Raw genomic sequence first — 11148 nt, 5'->3', positions numbered from 1 at the left:
CTCAAGAAGCCCGAGTGTGTGCATGTGGTGCGACCCTGCTAAGGAACTTGACAAAGTGTCAAGAATCATCAAACCTTGACTCGTATCTCACCGCTGAGATGAGCGAAAGCGAAGGGCTCCAACTGGAGGAAGGGATCCAAACCCATCCCAAGGAAAAGTCAGGATACACCACGGAACAGAGGCAAGATCCGCCTGGTGAGGAGTTGGAGGATGAGGAAATCTTCAAGAAAAAGAAGAAGAGGAGATTGGATTTATACCCCGCCCTTCACTTGGAGTCTCAGAGCGGCTTACAAACTCCTTTCCCTTCCCCTCCCCACAACAGACACCCCCTGTGAGGTGGGTGGGGCTGAGAGAACTCTGACACAAACTGCTCTTTTTCAAGGACAGCTGTGCCAGAGCTTGTGACTGACCCAAAGTCACATCAGCAGGTGCAAGTGGAAGAGTGGGGAACCAAACCCAGTTCAGTATGCCGTTTGGCGGTGCCAAGGCCTAAGTAACCACCTGGTTGCGTGGGCCCCGGTGGGGCCGGTTCAGTGCCAACTCGCACGAGACTTGGGCTTTTTATTCGCCAGCGGGGTTGCGCAGAGAGAGCATCTATGACAAGCCTTCCATACCCGAGGATTCTGGAATGGAGATCTGTGTCGAGCCCCCTCCCCGAGCCAAGGACTATGCGATGGAGGTCAAAGGGGCTGTGGGGAGGGAAGAGGATCATGGGAACTTCGTCGGCACCCAACTCAACTTGCTCGAACGGAGTTATGACCAGATGATGCAGATGATTGAGGACTCCTTCAAAAGGTTACTAGCGATGGTGGCTGGGGCGGTGCAGCAGGAGTTTCAGTGCTGGGGCCCATGGCAACCCCGGTGGTGGCAGCAGTGGCTCCCGGACCAGCCCTAGTGCAAGGGCAACCGGGACCATGGAGAAATCCTTCTCAAGGACCCTTGGGCCCGGGGTTGCTCGGTCCATGGGGCCAAGATGTGCATTGCCCTGTAGAGCCCTTAGATGCTACATTTGAGGGCACACCCAAAAAGCTGCACATTTTTTGTAGTGCGTGCCCAGACGTTTGTGATGAACTGGGGCCACTTGTTCCCGACCGAAGAGCGTTGGGTGGACTACATCGCATCCCAGTTGAGAGATGGGGCAGCAGACTGGTATGTCGGTCTGCACAACGCTGACGAACTGGAGCTCCAGTCAGTGGATGCCTTCATGTGGGCCTTCCGAGCCCAGTATGAAGACCCAAATGCCGGAGCAGACGCCAGGGCGTTTCTGTGCACCTTCAAGCAAGGCAAAATGTCGGTTCGGGCGTATATGGAGGAGTTCAAACGCCAATCAGCCAAGATTCGTGGCTGGCCAGATGAGGCGCTGGGGGAACAGTACCGACTGGGGCTACACCCTGAGGTCAGGGAGATGGTCCTGCATAGCGTGAAACCTGTGTCCCTAAATGCATGGATGCGGGAAGCAGCAGATGCTGAAGCTCGACTGCGCACCATCAGGATCAACAATGCAACCTCGGTGGGTAAGACCATGCTTGTAACCCCAAAACCCCACTGCCAAAGAAAGATGGGGTGCGGGACCAACGCATGAAGCAAGGTCTGTGTCTGAAGTGCGGCTTGGACGGCCACTTCGCAGCCTCCTGTCCAGGAGTGGGAACCCAAGGAGCTACAACAAAGGCCCCGGAGAAACGAAGTGCTGACACCCCTATGAAGAAAACAGTGACCAAAAGCGAAAAACCCAAGAGCCCTGCAAGCCAGCGTTCCGGAAGAGGATCCAAACTCATCCAGTGAAGAGGAGGATCAGCTGGCGGGAAATGTGATGGACCTGTACTAAGCGGCTCGGAGCAGCAGGTCCCGAATCCAGAGGCACCAAAAACAGTGAGCGCATATCCACCCCTCTTTTTTGTCACAGTGACTACTCTGAACCCAGAGCTTGGTACCCATGTACGGGTGCAAGCTCTCATAGACTCTGGTTGTGGCCGTGACTTAATACACCCCTCCCTAGTGACGGGACTGGGGGCAAAAGTAGTCCGGCTGGCAGACCCCATTATTTTCACCCAGATGGACGGGTCTGCTATGAAATAGCCCTGTAAATATGAGACTGTGCCCTTAAGAATGGGAACAGGGTCTCATTGGGAACACCGGACTTTAGTTATCACTGCAGCCGCGAGGTTTCCCCTGGTGCTGGAGAGCCTGTGATCTATATATTCTGTGGGATGAGGGGGTGGTGAAGTTCATTTCCCCTAAATGCATTACTCACATTTGGGAACAGTCATGGGGAGGGGCCCCTCCAGATGATCTGCCCAGAGCATGCCTGGCGGCTGAGGAATTGGACTCTGTACCTGTGCCAGTTTGGTGTAATGGTTAAGTGTGCGGACTCTAATCTGGGAGAACCGGGTTTGATTCCCCACTCCTCCACTTGCACCTGGCTGATGGGACCTTGGGCAAGCCGTAGTTCTGACGAGCTGTTCTCTCAAGGACAGCTCTGGAAAGAGCTCTCTCAGCCCCACCTACCTCACAGGCAGTGTTCCCTCTAAGCTGAGTTAGTGTGAGCTAGCTCACAGTTTTTTAGCCTCTGGCTCACACATTTTTGTCTTGGCTCAGGAAGGATGGCTCCAGAGCAAACTAATTGATGCAGTGGCCAAATTGCTCACTCACAACTTTAATGCCAGTAGCTCACAAAGTAGACTTTTTGCTCACAAGACTCCACAGCTTAGAGGGAACATTGCTCACAGGGTGTCTGTTGTGGGGAGGGAAAGGGAAAGGAGTTTGTAAGCCACTCTGAGACACCTTTCGGTAGTGAAGGGCAGGGTATAAATCCAATCTCTTCTTCTTCTTCTGGAGTACCATGACTTGGCTCGAGTGTTTGAAGAAGAGAAGGCTGACGAGTTACCCCCCCACAGACACTCAGACTGTGCCATTGAATTACTCCCAAACACGAAACTACGCAAAGGGAAATTGTATGCAATGACCCCTCGGGAGAAGGAGGAACTACGCAAGTTCATCGACAAGAACTTGGCGCGAGGCTTTATTCGCCCTGCATCCTCCCCTTTTGCTGCTCCCGTTCTATTTCAGAAAAAAAAGATGGGGGGCTGCGGTTGTGTACGGATTACTGGGGACTTAATGCTGTTTCCATGACTAATGGCTACCCCTTGCCACTGATGATGGACCTCCTAGCGGAGGTAGCTAAGGGGAAGATTTTCTCTAAGCTGGATCTCAGAGATGCTTTCCTCCGAGTCTGCATAAAAGCCAGAGACGAATACAAAACTGCCTTTAACACTCCCTTGGGGTAATTCGAATACAGGGTGATGCCTTTCGGTCTTCAAGGGGTGCCTGGGGTCTTCATGAACCTTATAAACGAGGTGTTGTACAAGCATTTGTTCAAGGAGGTAATTGTTTACTTTGATGATATCTTCATCTACTCCCCTGAAAAACCGGTACACGTCAAGCTGGTGCGGGAGGTCTTATAAACGTTGCACAAGCACAAACTATTTGCCAAACTGTCGAAATGCGAGTTTCACTGTTCTGAAATTGATTTCTTGGGCTATCACATCTCCCAACGGGGTTTGGAAATGGATCTGGCCAAGGTTCGAGACATGGTGGGGTGGGAACCCCCTCGGACCCGGAGACAATTACAAGCGTTTTTAGGATTCGCCATTTTTTACAGATCATTTCTTGCAAACTTTGCCCAGGTGAGCTTACCGTTCATGGATTTGTTAAGAACCAAGGGGAAGGGGCCAGACTGCACCAAGCCTGGTGCTAGACTGAACTGGACTAGTGAATGTCAGGAGGCGTTCGACCGCCTCAAAGCCCTGTTTACATCCAAACCTGTGTTAGCCCACCCAAACAAGCTGAAGAAATTTATTGTACAAGTTGACGCTTCCGATGTGGCCATGGGGGGCGATCCTGCAAGAGGGGGAGGATGATAAGCTTCACCGCCTGGCGTATGTGTCCCGTAAATTTAATGACACTGGGAGAAACTGGTCGGTTTGGGACAAGGAGGCTGGGGCTATTAAGTTTGCCCTTTCTACCTGGCACCACTGGCTGGAGGGGGCACGGGTGCCTTTCGAGGTTTGGACTGATCATAAAAACCTGGAGGTTATGCGAATGCTGTGTAATCTGAATGCCAAACAACTGCGATGGGCTGATTTCTTTTCAAAGTTTAATTTCCTTCTCCCCCATTTCCCGGGGAAATCAAACTCTCTGGAGGATGCGTTATCTCACCTACCACAACATCACAGTCAAAGGGAGGGGTCGCTCGACTCGATGTTTACGCCCTCACAATTGGGGGTGGGCGGTGTCAATGCGTAGCCAAGCAAAAGCCCAACCGCTAAATACCCCTCCCGCAAACTGGGAAGTGAAGTTTGCCTCTGCTCTTTCTGATGCCGACCGCCTCAAACTGAGTAAAGAAACTGAGGTGGAAGAGGCGTCTAATGGGTGTTGGTACCACGGTACCAAGCTGTTCGTACCTCTGGCGTTGCATGGGGAAATTATGGCTGCAGACCATGGCAACAAGCTTGCAGTACATTTAGGATTCGTTAAATCATTGCATTTGCTACAGAAACAGTTTTGGTGGCCCGGAATGTGGAAGGATCTGTCTCTGTTCGTTAAGTCATGCCAAACCTGTATTATGTGCAAGTCCCGCCCAGGGAAGCCGTTGGGCCTTTTGCAACCCCTCCCCACTCCTGGCCAGCCGTTGGAAGTAATCTCCATGCATTTCATCACGAATCTACCCCCCAGCAAGGAAAAGACTGTGATTTGGGTGGTGGTGGACTTGTGTTCTAAACAGGCACATTTCGTTCCTCTTAAAGCGCTCCCAACTGTTCGCCTCCTGGCTAAAGCTTTCCTGCAACATATCTTCCGACTCCACACGTTGCCACAGAAGATAATCTCCGACCGCGGCTCCCAATTTGTTTCTAGGTTCTGGGGAGAACTGCTGAAACTTATGGGGGTTGAGCAGGGGCTTAGTAGTGCTTATCATCCCGAGACAGATGGGCAAACGGAACGGGTTAACCAAACCCTGGAGCAGTACCTCAGGTGTTTCACTAACTTCCAGCAGGACGATTGGGAGGGGCTCCCTGGCGTGATGTGGTCCATGGAGTCGCAAAGAGTCGGACTCGACTGTGCGACTGAACAACAACAACAACTTGCCTCCATTTCTTGAACCTTTTCTTTTTCTCTCTTAGCACATCACACAGTTCTCTGTTCATCCACATTGGCTTCTTGGATCCCCTACCATGTTTCTTTCTTGTTGGAATAGTGATAGCTTGAGCTTGCAAGGGTTCTTGTTTTAGAAGAGTCCACCCTTCACTTGCTCCCTTCCAGCAGTCTTGACCATGGAGAGTTTCCCATCATTCCCCTGAGTTTATTAAAATCTGCCCTACTGAAACCTTATATACACACGTGGCTTCAAACTTCCTTGGTCCTGCACAGCAAAAGGAATTCTAGCAGGACATAGTCATTTCCCCCTAAGGTCCCCGCCCACCTTTACCCCATCTACCATCTCTTGCCTGTTGGTCAATATCAAATCAAGTATGGCCGAGCCCCTCAAAGCTTCCCCCACCATTTGATGAAGGAAGTTGTCAGCCAAACACGTCAGGAACATGTGTGACTGTGGACACTTTGCAGAGCTTGTCTCCCAGTTCACGTCAGGGAAATTGAAGTCACCCATAACTACCAGAGCATGTTGTTTGGATACCCTGTCAAGCTGTTCAAGGAGGGCAGCATCCACCTCTTCGTACTGGTCAGGAGGTCTGTAGCAGACTCCAACCACTATACTCTTTGTCCTTCCTTCCCTTATCCTCACCCAGAAGCTTTCCACTGGGCTGTCGCCCTCCCCCTCCAGAATTTTCTGACAAAGAAACCCTCTCCTCACACACTCTGCCTGCTCTTCGACCCTTTAGGTTTTTCTTGAACAACTCATATCCATCCACTATTACCTTCCAGTCCTGAGAATCATCCCACCAAGTCTCTGTAAGGCCTACTAAATCATATTCCTCTCTCTGCATTAGAATCTCAAGCTCTTCCTTCTTATTGCCCAAGCTTTGGGAACTGGTACATAGACACGCCTGAAGCCCCGCACCTTTGGCTTCCTTAAACCTGGCCCTTCCAGGTGGGCCTCTGTTATTTGCTCTCCTTTATTGAAATCTCTGTGTTGGTCGTCTCCTTCCCCTTGCGGTGTCAGTTTAAAGCCCTCTTGGTGAATCTCCCCAGGTTTCGACTAAACACATTCTTCCCTGACCTTGACTGGTGAAGTCCATCGCCTGCTAGTAGGTCGTCGTCCAGAAAACCTAGCCTGTGATCCCAGAATCCAAATTGCTCCTTCCGGCACCACCAATGCAGCAGTGGTTCACCTCCATTATTGTCTGTTCCCATCATATTCCCCTTCCTATGACGGGAAGGATCGAAGAGAACACCACCTGTGACCCCATTCCCTTCAGCTTCCTTCTGAGAGCTTCATGTCAGCCTTAATGCTTTCAGTGTTGTTCATGGTCACGTTGTTGGTTCCAACATGAACCATCACGAGTGAGGATCAAGAAACTGCGGAGGAAATTGGGCGAAGCCGCGGGTCAAATGCAGCCCTGCAGCTTCGGGTGTGAAATTGACCAATAGTATCGGGGCAAATGGCGGCGCAACATCGAGGCAGCTCTAGTGTGAAATCAGCCTGAGATAGAAATGCAATGACTAAACAAGGCATGTCTGCCTTGCAACTTGCTCCATTTCTCTTCCCTGCTGTTTCAAATGTTTCCATCCATACCCTCCACATCCCTGTGTCTAGGGAAGGTTTAGTGCTCGAACAGTTCAGCCAGTGCCAGCATGAGGCACAGGATTCAGGCCCAAAAACCTGTTTTTAGATATAGGATATTACAGTCCTATCAAGCCATGGTGTGGTGGTGGAGAGTCTGGTGACTGTCCATAACCTGTATCACAATTTTAAAAACCTATCTGATCTCACACCCTTATATTAAAATACTGCGCTCATGAAAAACTCCAGCGAATATGAAAGTTCCGTGCGCATAATGCCATTTTATTGGCAAGCATGGTTGGTTCACTAAAAACAAGTACCAAGAAACATTTTTGTGTTTCCTAAATTTCACCGCCAGGAATGTATCTTGTAAAAAAAAATGTATTATTTTATACATATGTATTAAACAATTGTGGTAAAAAAATAAACACAAGAGTCACTGTAAGAACACATTTTATCCAATATATCTTCCTTTCCTCCCTTGTCAAAAGCAGTTACAAGTTTGTTACAACCTCCTTCCCTTGATGGATTACATACTTGAGAAATGACCCACTGCTCTACCTGTATTATGTATTAAAATGCTTAGGCCCCAGTTACACTGGGGGAAAAGGTGAGTGCGGCTTTTTTGAGCCGCATCAAAAGAGACGCGTGGCAGCGGGATCAGACAGATCCCCTGAGCCGCTGCGCAGTTGCTCCCCGGCACAATCAGATGCCGGGGGGGGAGCCACAAATCGGTGAGTGAGGCAGCCCGCTGCGCATGTGTGCGCCTGCGCAGTTTGGCTGGGGGCCTTGCATGGTGCCGGAGACAGGCGTGCCAGCGATTCCACGGCCGCCCCTGCTACGGATTTTCAGGTAAGCAGTAGTGTTTTATAGGAGGTTTTTTGATGTGCAGTTTCGCCCGGAAGGGATGGATCGGGGACGGGTGCGCTCCGCTTCCCAGATGTTGCGGTGTGATCGCGCCCACTTGATGCACCCCCGATCCGTCCCTCTCGCGTGGCAAATCCTCACATGTGACTGTGTGACTCCCAAAACTGGGGAAGGAAATCCCAATTAGAAGATTTCCAGCTAAATGGGTTGCAGGGCTTGGAGTGACTTCTGCCTGAAAACTGCTCAGGGTATAGACATTACTGCCCTCAGAGGACCAATATCCTAGTCCAAGGAAGATGATAACTAACTTTTAGGTTCTCTTCCTGCGGGATGAGGGTTTGCTGTTTATGTCTTAGGTTGTAAAAACAGTAAGAAGAAAAGTAAAGGAAGATGACAGTTTTGAGCACATCTAATTCATTTACTTTATATATAGTCCATCTCTCTCACTGAGACTCAAGGCAGATTACAAAATAGAGAAAACAATTCAATCAGACAGCATAAGACATCCAATAAAAATACAACAGGACTAGGATTACAGAATTAGAAAACAACAAGCAAGAAAGCAACAAGTTGTATCCACTGCCACACCTGGGTGAGTTGTGTAAAGTGCATGGTAGCAAGTTGCCTGGTCATTGGTGCTGGCCCTGGCCCTGATGATTCCTCCCATGAGGGCAGAAGGGAGCAGGGGTACACTGGGAAACCAAAAGGGCCCTGCCCTCCTCCCGTTTTTACTGACAGAAGCCAAGGTTCAAAGGCTGGCAATATTGTTGAGGTTGCCTAGCAACCACTACAATGGCCACTGAGAGGGCATTCATTTCTTAAAGGTACAGGCACTGCTTCTGTTTTTGTGGGATTGTATTTTTTAATTTAGATTTCAGATCTTTCTGTTAATGCGGGGCTTTTCTCAAGTTTGTAGAAAGACTTGTTTTGTCTATTCATGACTGTAGTCTCTGAATTTTAGTATCCATGGGGGGGACAGCATTGAAAATTAAATATATTGATTGATGTTCATTGTATGCATAGTAATTTGTTGGTCCCATTATCAGTTCTGGAAATTTTTGTAGGCTTTAGAGCACTGAGAGACCCTTCCAAGCTGCTTGACCCAACAGTGTGGCTGTATAGGGAAAAAATGAACATCACAGAAAAGCATGGCTCTATCATACCACCTTTGAACTATCTGGAAGGACACCCTGTTTCCTGCTTCAGTATTATAAGGTGACATAGCCTAGGGGATTGTAGTTCTCATACAATGCATTAAGTTAATGGTTTTTCCTTTTCCTGAAGACTGACTGGTGAAGACAGTGTCTCTGACTGTGTGTAGTTTCTTTCCTAGTACACTGAGTAATCTCACCTAGTCCTTGCTTATCTCTAGGATGAGGAACTGGTTTCCAGAAGTCTGAGCACATGTGATTCCTGTGGTCACCTAGTCTCCAGCCATCTGCTGGGTGCCTTTTGGAAGGTGGGCAACATTTCACTGTTCAGTTTAAAATGCTGCAGGAAAGTGTGGATATAAATCTTATTAATCAGGCATTGCAACCTGTCTCTCCCTTCCAGCCCCCCTGCTAGTAGAAGTCTTTGAAGAGTGGCATGCCTGCTTGGACAAATATGAGCATTCTAAGTTGTGATTTCACAATTCATTCATTTCCTTTTTACTTTAGGATGGAAACTGAAAAAAATGACCAAAAATGTGGAATGAGTTTTTTAAATGCTTCAAGCAGATATGAAGAACCAAACCGTTTCGATATTTCTGGTCACAATGGTAAGTTTAATGTTGAAATGGCATCGTTTTCGTCTCCTACTGTCCTATCCAAATGCAAAGAAAAATTGCCATTTCATTCTCAAGTGCCAATACTGATTACTGTCTTTATTCTTTCCTGACTGAGGAACTCTAAACCAGGCAAAGTTAATACTTCGTCTACAAGTCTGAGGGTTATTTTTCCCTAACATGAGTTTTAACAAATTCATATTTTCCAGTCAGAGGTCATTTCGGGGGGGATCGCAGGGGATCACAGTTCCCCCGGGTGAGGTACGGGGGCGGGGCACATGACGAAGCCCCGCCCCGCTTCCGGCCCTCATTCAGCCAGGAGGAGGCAGGAGAAGAGGGAGGGTAAGTTGCTTCCCCCCTGCCTCTCCCCACCCCACCCCTGCCTGGGGCCAGGGAGGGCCTTCGCGGGGCTTCCTTGCACTCCCGCCGGCCTTGCAGGTCCACCGCTGGGCCCCTCATGGGGCTCCGCAGTGGAGCTGCAAGGCCGGCGGCAGCAGCTGGGACGTTGGGGGCGGGGTGTGTGGCCTTGTGACACACTTCCGGTGATGTCAGGGGTGTGGCTTCATGACACACTTCCAGTGATGTCAGGGGGTGTGGCATATGCTAATGAGTTATGCTAATGAGTTCCTCTAGCTCTTTTTCTACGAAACGATCCCTGTTTCCAGTTTAATTATGGTTATACATGGAATATTTCTCTTTGTATTCATGAAAGTATATTTTGATGGGAAGACTACGTGCACTATCCCCACACATCCATATTCTGAATTAACTGTGGTAGGAATGGCCAAGCACAGCTCTCCAACTCTCCTTTTAGCTTTGCAAACAGACACACAGGGCCCAAGGGAACATGAGAGAGTCCATTGGTGCTCTCTTCTTCAAGAATGTTCATATGATGTGTTTCCGAGGGGGGGGCACTGGTGAGCATCTTGCTTAGAGCCCCTCCAAAATCTGAAGTGAGATTTGCTGACGCGTGACATCTTTGAAGGGAGTCTGGTTGCATAGCAAAATATACTTCTAGGCAGGACTCTTTTTGTAGAAAAAACCCTGCAGGAACTCATTAGCATAATAGGCCACACCCAACAGCATAAACTCATTAGCATATAAGGCCACACCTCTGACAGCACAACTCATTGGCAGATTAGGCCACACCCCCATGTTACCAGAAGTGTGGTCACCCAGCCACACCCACCTTTTGCTTCTTATTCTGTTGACCTTGTTTGTTGTCAAAACCCAGGGCCTTTTTTTGTAGCAGGGACTCCTTTGCATGTTAGGCCACACACCCCTAATGTAGCCAATCCTAATGAGTTTCTGCTGTTGGGTGTGGCCTATTATGCTAATGAGTTCCTGCTGGGCGTGGCCAACGCGGGAGCCAGCCAGAACTCCGTTCCTGCCCAAAAATAGCCCTGCTTCTAGGGCCCAGATCATAGCAGAAGAATAGAGAGGCTCATGTGAGTATACAAATGGGCTGTTCCTCTTCTAGGGCCGTCTTCACAGGGAATGGAGACAAGTCAGAGACACTGAAGTTGAACTCAGATGTGCCACTTCTGAAATGTGTGGAAACCAGAAAGGTTGCATGAGCAGGGAGTTTCTTTATATCGGCTTGTGTGGGATTTACAACTACAGCTAAGCCTTGCCGTGCTTTACATGTGTGAGTGTGTGTTTTAAACGTGCCTATGAATCAAAGCTCGTGATAAACAGAGTTCTATGGTGAGTTCCTCAATTTTTTTAAAAAAACAACACCACGCTGTGACATCTGAGCTGCAAAATGCCGCAAAAAGGC

Source organism: Gekko japonicus, unplaced genomic scaffold (genome assembly GCF_001447785.1).
Source record: "Gekko japonicus isolate JY-2015 unplaced genomic scaffold, Gekko_japonicus_V1.1 scaffold1192, whole genome shotgun sequence".
Taxonomy (NCBI): domain Eukaryota; kingdom Metazoa; phylum Chordata; class Lepidosauria; order Squamata; family Gekkonidae; genus Gekko; species Gekko japonicus.
This window is presented reverse-complemented; position numbering follows the sequence as displayed.